General features: G+C 40.7%; 1 pseudogene; it reads right to left on the reverse strand.

Annotated features, from left to right (window-relative positions):
* Positions 1–2,104: 2,104 nt before the first annotated feature.
* On the reverse strand, positions 2,105–7,619 carry LOC125520001 (annotated as a pseudogene).
* Positions 7,620–8,822: the final 1,203 nt, after the last annotated feature.

The raw sequence follows: 8,822 nt of genomic DNA on the forward strand, positions 1-8,822 counted from the left end.
AGTTAGTAAATAAACATATTTTTTAATAACGTACATTCACAGAATAAGTTATAAATAAGTATAAATTGTAATTAATTTTGTTAAGTGTAATAACTAAATATAATATTTATTATTGTATATTGATAGAATAAGTTATAAAGAAGTATAAAATGTGTTGGTTTCTGATAAGTGTAAATAAAAATTAGTTTTATACTGATAATGTGAATTAAAAAAGATGTGATTAAATTTGTTAAGTGTAATTGAATTGTTATTATTTTATATTGAAAAAGATATTCATGAGGAAGGAAAAAAGTTTTGTTAAGTTTGTACCACGTGACCTAAACCATATATCAACCACCATTTTCTCCCTTAACCTCCTTGTCATTCTTTGCCACTTTATTAATCCTCCGCCTTCAATGAAAATATAGAGTTGTTTATTGCACTATTTATGTGGGTAGTAGTATTATCTCTTAGGATAGAAAATGCAGTATAATGATCAGAAAGTAGAACATAGATTAAAAATGTAACGACGAGTAAGCATAGTTGCACGTTCAACAAATACTAGGCTAGAGCGTAGTGTTGTCCAATTTGAGCTGCAATGTAGAAAATTGTGATTGCAACATGCGATCATGACTTGTTCAAAATTGTATTCGTGTGACGGACTTTCTTGTGATATGAATGCTATTTGTCTTGTATTTTGTGTATGTTTATCTTATGCTAGGTTTAGATGTTAACAGAGAAATTGGAGAAATATATAATTATTATTTTTGAAGTCCCATGGTTGGGTTATGCTTCATGTTCTCCTTTAGGCAATCAAGTTTCTCAACTTGACAAAAGGAGCCGTCTGAGATCACCTTACAATCTGAACACTTGAGTGTTCCATCCGTGATATAGTAATTTTTTCCAGGCACATAATTTTGGCTGCCTATAACATGTAGGTGTGCCTTATGGCGTATGTGCTCTCCAACATCTTTTTTCATCTACGGCTCTACCTCATCACTTTTCAGGAACAAGAGTCCACGGGCACGCGCCCACTTGTTGCTCGGTAGCATTTTGTATGGAGGTGGGAACACGGAAAAAGGAGAAAGCTCGGTTGTAGCTTTGCAAAAAATTGGCTATTGTAACTAGAAAAATATATACCTACAAAAAGCATTTCAATGTAACTCAATCTTTTGCGAAAATTATGGAAGACTGTTGCGAAAACATCACCAAATTAAAGCAACATTTTGTGAATGGACACATCAAGAAATAGACCAAAAAGCATGTTTTTGGGGAAACGGATTTTATTTTTTATTTTTTAATTTTTTTTCACTGATTGTTTTGGTTTATTATTTATTTTAAACATATGTCTATTTTTCTTATACACGTGTAACATTTTTATCCTTGTTTTTTAACATTGTTTTGAATACATGCAAACAATTTTTTACTATTTTTTTTGAATTTTTAGTACATGCTAACTTTTTTAAAATATAAGTTGAACATTTTTTTAATGGCACAAAACAGTTTTTGTGTTGTATAAAAAAATTAGTAATGTCACGGACATTTTTGGAATGTGCGAGTTGAATTTAGGTTTGAATTATTTTATTTTCAAACTTAGTTGGGTTGTGATATTTATATTCGAACTACTGTCGCATTTTAATATTTTCACTCCTCGCAGATTTGATACGCTATTATTTTGGGTGTTGCCAACTTAAGTTAAAAAACAGGGGCAAACGTTTACGGGACTTGGTCTGATGACCGGCTACCGTATCACTGTCCCAGACCTGTCCCAACCAGTCCGCGAGCAAATAGTGTGTCTGTTTTAAGGGTTGGCATTGGAGATGCCCTTAGTTTTCGCAAAGAAAAAGGATATCTGGAGCTAGATTGAGTAAGGCATGTGATTTTCATTCATTGCATAAACTCATATTATTTCATTCCTTGATAATCGGGACAAATTGTGCATATCACCGCGCCGAGGCATCGTAGTTGCGCAGTTGGATGGCAGTGCCAATTTGGTTGCTCCTGTCTACAAAATGGTCGACAACAGAAATGGTGAATTTACAAAGCAGGGAGGTTAATATACTGGCATAAGACCACATGCTTATAGAATACAGGGAAGTTAATTTTTCCAGCTGAAATTTGAAACTGCAAAGTTAATAGTATCATACGAGTATATTCATAGCCTGGAAGATGGAGCAGCCATAGAAGGCATAGAAGAGTGAAGTTCAGTTTGCCAGTAGCTTTGCGTACACACTCCCCTTACAAAGCAGAGTACAAATACAGGGGCCAAAAACAAACAGAAAAAATATACACAGCAGGAGTTTGGTCATGATGTGCTTGTGTCAACATTAACAGAGTACACGAATCCTGGGGTTGGAAGCCATTGAAGTTCATCAAACTAGGAATGATTTGACATCACGTTGATCAACTCCATGGTGAAAAACTGATACAACTCCCGCTTGTGAACTCGGTTTGAGTTTGCTCCAACGCCTATGTGTGAGCTGACCATCAAAGTTGCAGAGAACTGGCAACACCGGCTGCAGTTCTGGCAGCTGAACCATCAAAGATTGCAGTGCCAGTGTTGAGCACCTCGCAGGCATCATTTGTACCTGAAGGATTACATATATATCATTATCATTACCGCACTTTACAGAAGTATGCAACTTACTGACATTGTAATGCTTACAGAAAGAGAACCAACATACCAGCTGGAAGGTTCATCTGTAGAAAGGCACTGAACACACACCTGGCCGATTCAACGAGCCATCTTGCATTTGTGACAGTGCGTTTGACAACAACAAAAAATGCATGTTTTGCCTGCGCGGCAAGCTGCGTCACCACACGATGCATACCATATACAGAGACTATGTAGTAATGTTGAGATTCCACGAGAGCAGAGTGGTATGTCAAGTGCCTGTCAGACCAAACGACTATGGACTATCACTTCGAGAAATATGACTGAAATGGAGTAATTGGAATAACCGATCTTTACCCTCGAAACCATCGATCTGTGTGGGAGACTTCAGAAATCAGCACCGCGAGTGGCAGCAGTGAAGCTGAAGAAAAATACTAGTTACTAGCAGCACCAATCGATCATCAAGCATCGTCGTCATCATGGCCCGAGTTGCAGCAGCAGAAATCATTGTCGTCAAAGTCCCTCTTGGCTGCTAGAACAACAACGGGAGAGCATCAGCAGGCTCAGTTGTGATAAGTGTATACAGGACATCATCGCTTCAGTTGAACACTAGCGACTGCTACTGAATGAAAAGAGAAATTTGCTAGCTTACATGTTGTTCCCTGTCTGCATCACCCACCACAGGCGAGGAGAACTAACATGACAACAAGGAACGGTCAGTATCAGTATAATCACTTCGCGGCTAATAAACATGTGTAAACATGACAACTACTCCCTCCGTTCCTAAATATAAGTCTTTGTAGAGATTTCACTAGGTGGACTACATATGAAGCAAAATGAATGAATCTACACTTAAAATGCATCTATATACATCCGTATGTGGTTCATAGTGAAATCTCTACAAAGACTTATATTTAGGAACGGAGGGAGTAGATGAAAACGTTATACAGAGTTGTTGATGAACTACCCGACCAGTTAGGATGCGCATCAGAAAGGGATCCGGCGCTGTTTCTAACTCCACTTCTGATCACTTGGTCAGCCTTGCTTGTAACGCTGGGATGTCTGTTCACTTCAGCTTGAGAAGCGCCCTGCTCAAGTATCATCTCTCGGGCTTATAGATAACAAGATACCTGAAATTTAAAAAATGATCCGATTCTGAAGGAAGACTAATTTCTCTTAAGATGAACACGTAAGGAAGCAAAGCATCATGAGTTACGTTTCTCCGGTTGGATCTAGTAAGCTCTAGCAAATGTGGAACCAATCAAACAGTGTACCATAAGTCAGGGTGCATCATGAGTTGCTCTAGCTTCGCCCGTGGTCAGGAAGTCTATTGTTCTGCAAAGTTTGGTAACAAAAGAAGGCTTTTCAGATTCCACACACAAAACAGGAGCGTTTTAAGAGTCCAAATGCCTATCTTTTAGAGTAGATTTAACATGCGTATATGTTCAGTGCATATAGACACATTTGGTAATGAGAGGATGGAATACAAACACAAGGAAAATAGAATCATAGACAGACACTTGTTTAGCTAAAAATAGGAAACAGCCTAATCGTAATGCAGTGCAACCAACTTGGTGTGAAAGAGGCGAAAGCAGAGGGGGAGCTGAGCTATACCAGCATGGTAGTGGGGAAGCCAGCAAGGAGATTCTTCGATGTCGGGGAGCAGCATCACCAAGAATTGTAAGTGTGCAGCAGATCATCACGGCTGTTAGAGATAAAGAAAAAGATGAACGTAAGTAGGCATACAATAGTTGCACATCATGCATCTCAGTTGAAAAAAAAAGAGATATTAGCTAGCTAGCTGACCTGCATCTCTCCATCGGCATGAGGGTGACCACCTGCGACTGCGAGGAGGAGCTTTCTCCTGCTACTGCAGGCTCGTTATAGAGTGATGATTCCTCCTCCGTCACTTGTACTGCTTCCTCCATTTGTACTGCTCCAGTGGAGCCTTCGGCGACGTCACCCAGGTCGTGGTGCCTCCGGTTCTCCTGCAGTCGCAGCACGGGATGCTTGGGGTGTGCGTTCAGCTCACCTTGCAGCGCAGCAAGCCTCCCCACTTTGCCATCCGAACAAAGTGAAATCTCCTTGAGACTTTGAAGGTGTTTGATACCATTAATCCCCGATGGCAAACTGCAGTCACTGATTTCTATCTTTTCCAACTGGAGCGAGGTGTCCCCCTCAAATATCAGCTCTGTAAGTTGATTCAGGCCCAAAATACCAAGTCTCCTGAGACTTGGGAATGTTTCTGCTCTGAAAACCAGTTTCTCCCCAACATAAGAATCCCGACCAAGATGAAGGAGCATGAGCTTGGGCAGTGCGCCTAATAGTTTCATGCTTTTATCTCCGTCCTTCAAATTGCTATACCTTAAGTCAATCTTCACCAAATGTACCAGATTCCCAGACCAGTCAGGCATCTCCCCAAGATCTCCATCCAAAGTCAGCTTCCTCAAGGGAGGGGGAGGGGAGGAAATAGACTGCAACAACCACTCGAGTGACGCACCTCTTCTCTAATAAATACGGTCCAAACAAACACAAAGAGACGTGAGGGAAGTGAGCTTCTGAAGGGATTTGAGAGTATCTTGCTCTTTTGCTTGCTGGCCCCTACTGTGACACTTAACTTTCTTAGCTTTATAAGCTCACCGAGCTCTTTAACTGCTTTCCTGCTAGTTCGTTCAATGTCCACAATCTCTAGTATCTCTAACTCCTTTAGCTTGCTGATCCCTTTGGGCACCCTCACACCTCGAGAGTTGGACAAACGACCAGTCCAGGCCATGTGAATGAACTTCATAATGAATGGACGAAGGGGACTAAATAAAGGAGTGAACAGAATAGGCATACAGAATGCGGACATTACCCAGATCATGGGGTAAAGTAAGTATAAATTGCCATCTACACTATTTATGCTGCAATGGAGGCTGCAACGGAGGCTACGAAGGCTTTGTAGTTTAGCGATCTCAGTCGGTAGTGATATGCTATGACTGCCTATGATGTGCAAAGTCTGCAAGCCTTGTAGTTTCCCTATGGATCTTGGAAGCTCGTACACCGATGGATCTCCATGAAGCTTGAGATTGACATATTTCAAATGACGTAGTAACCCTATATTGTTGATATATTTTTTTGTGATATGAAACTGTGCATCACATAGATCCAATACTCTAAGCATTCTAAAGTCGGCCGAACAAAGTGAAGGTGCCGGCTTCACGGGTCTCTCACCAAACACAGTCAATGATCGGACATGATTCCAGTCCAAGCCTTTATTTGGGCACCAACTGCCCTGGTAAGAGACATGGCGGAAGTTGTCACCTCCTATGCCGGTTACATTATCCCATGTTGAGCATGAAAAATTTTCATCTCTAGAAACTGAGATCATGACATCACGGACAATATCATGAACTCGGCAGCTCTTCACTATCCCTTCTAGGTTCACTCTTGATGGCTGAATCATGCTACGGTTGATTAGTTCATTAAAGTAACTATTCCCAACATCCTCAGCAGTTATCCCACTTTTGGTGATAACAAACCCCTCGGCTATCCATCTTTCCACTAGACGCCTCCTCTTGATTTCAAAATCCTCAGGAAATATGCTTAAATACAAGTAACATGACTTAAGATGAGATGGCAAGTGGTTGTAACTTAGAGTAACAATCCTCCTAATTGCTCCAAGACATTGATTGGTCTCTATCTCTGAGGGGAGCTGGTTATAAATATTTTGCCACTCAGTTACCATTTTGGTGGCTAGCATGCCTCCTATCGTGAGTATGGCTAGTGGTAACCGTCCAGACTTCTTTACTATCTTAGTAACTATTTCCCTCATGTTCTCGTCATTTTTCATGTCTTCCTCACTTTTCCTAGCCTTTATTAGTAGCAATTTTATGGCATCTTCTCTTTGTAGGGGTTCATGGTGGTAGATAACCGATCTAGAAGATTCCAAATTACACTCCTTAGCTAAGCCAACATCTCGTGTTGTTATGATTATCCAGCTACCTTTGCTATTATTGGTAGGAAGAGCAATACTTTTGATCCACTTCCAATCATCTATGTTCCATAAATCATCAAGAACAATTAAGTACCTCTTCTAAAGTAGCCCTTCCCTGAGATAGCAGGCGAGGTTCTCTACTCGCACTTCTTTCTCTTCAAGTTTCTTCTTCAATGCTTCCTTGCCAAAAAAGTTGTGTGATCAGAACTTTGAGAAGCTCCATCCTGACAAATGATTGTGAAATAGTGATCCAAGCACGACATGAAAAGTTATCCATACTTTCATAAACCTTCTTTGTAAGAGTAGTCTTACCCAAACCGCCCATGCCAACCACACATACTACCTGAGCAAGAACATTTCTGGCATGGACATCTATAAGCTTTATTACCTCTTCTTTGGGCTTGGAAAATCCCACAAGTTCGTTTTCATCAATGTTGCTAGCTGAGTGGTTGCGGATATCTTCCATGCGAGAATCCCTCTCATCAATGGTTCTAGTAACCTGCTTCTTCTCAATAAGATTGTAGCGTGTGTTCCTGCTGCTCACATCTTCTATTCTTGATTTGAGATCACGGATTTGTATGGCGATTCGATGGCGATCTTTGAGCTTCATCAGTTCTCTTGACAAGCTTTGGCTTGCCACATGAACCATGAATTCACTAAGACAATCTTCAATATTGTAGGATGTATCCCTTACTTGCTTTGCCCACACCTTCAGTAGCATGTCTTTCTCCTTAATTCCTTCGGCAACAAGCAGAAATGTTTGCATCGTCTCTAGCTCGTCTTTGATAAACCTGCCAAACGAGACAAAGGTTCAGAAGGAACTTAGAACGATGAACAATGGTATTCTACAGCTCCTAATGTGCACAATAATTTTTGGTGAAATATGCACCGGCTAAAACAGATTTTAGTCCAGCCATTGCAATAATTGTAACAGTAAAGTGAAAGTGTTGTTTATGTTGAATGCATTTGTAGAGTGAACCAAAGGTTCCCCTAATAAGGAGGCTAGTTCTTTTACAGAGTTATTCCAGTCTCTGTACTTTAAGGTCCTAGCTGGTGTGGCCAACTAACGGCTAAAAAACATTAGTTGCACGCCTTTGCAGCAGATTGGTTGATCATCGATTCCATGGTTTTCTTTTCAGAGAATTGATCTTCATCTGCAGGTTTGCTCCCTCGTCTCTGTTAAACTGAAGCCCCCAAGTCAGTCGCAGTCATACATTTCGTTACAACACCATGATAACAGTCCGTGAGACGATGTCCTCCCGGACAAATTAATGGCATTGCCTGATCACAAGGATGCCAAGAGTAAGACTTGTCAATGTCCCATACTGAATCTCCAACAACTTGTTGTTTAATCTAGTTCTGTTCTACCATTGACAAGAGAAACGAGGAAACTGCAATTTAATCACAAAGTGACACCAACGAATACCACAAAGCTGATGTGGTATATCTATATGATGTTATAGGTGAAAAACAGAGCAGTCATATCAAGTTCCATTGGCTTGCATAGTAGCATGTCTGCTCATTATTCAGTTACAAGGAATTACAAAATATAGTGGCAGCACCATATTGATTACTGTACATAGTAGAAGCAGATCATGCCATGATCTGGTGAACAGTGCAAGATGCAGGCATGCAGCTAACTAATGTTCCATGGTGAAGAACTGATCATCGTCTACGAAAGGGAACCAGGGCCAGCCAGCAAGTGTCACTTTTAAGCCCTCGATCGGTGGTGCCACAGCTCTGGGAATGATGTTCTAGATTGTTCCAAGGTCGTGGGAACATTTAAAGGTCAAAGAAGAATCCTGCACGAAAGGCTGCACAGGTGTTAGTGTCATCATCACTGCATTATTTGTATGGCTTGAACGGATTAAACAGTCTAACTCTGAGATTAAAAAGACAAACCTAACGAAAAGTTACGCACATAGAGAACACAGTGAAACCATCTGGCCTCTCTTGCAGTGGTGACTAATCTTATAATTATGGACAGTACAGTAGGATGAACATTGCATCCTAGGCCTTAGTGATGCATCATCTGTACTCTGTTGGATCTTCCTCCTCTTCTGCGTAGCTGAATCTGATTACATTTTTTTTTGAAAGGGGTGATTCCCCGGCCTCTGCATCAGAAAGATGCATACGGCCATCTTATTAACCAAATAAAGTAGTGTCAACATGGTTCCAAAGGTCTCCACAAATAATAAAAAAGCACAGACAGCTCACACAGAGCCAATAGGGGCTAGAAACACCAACTAGCCG

The sequence above is a fragment of the Triticum urartu genome, chromosome 7 (genome assembly GCF_003073215.2).
Source record: "Triticum urartu cultivar G1812 chromosome 7, Tu2.1, whole genome shotgun sequence".
In the NCBI taxonomy this organism is placed as follows: Eukaryota; Viridiplantae; Streptophyta; class Magnoliopsida; order Poales; family Poaceae; genus Triticum; species Triticum urartu.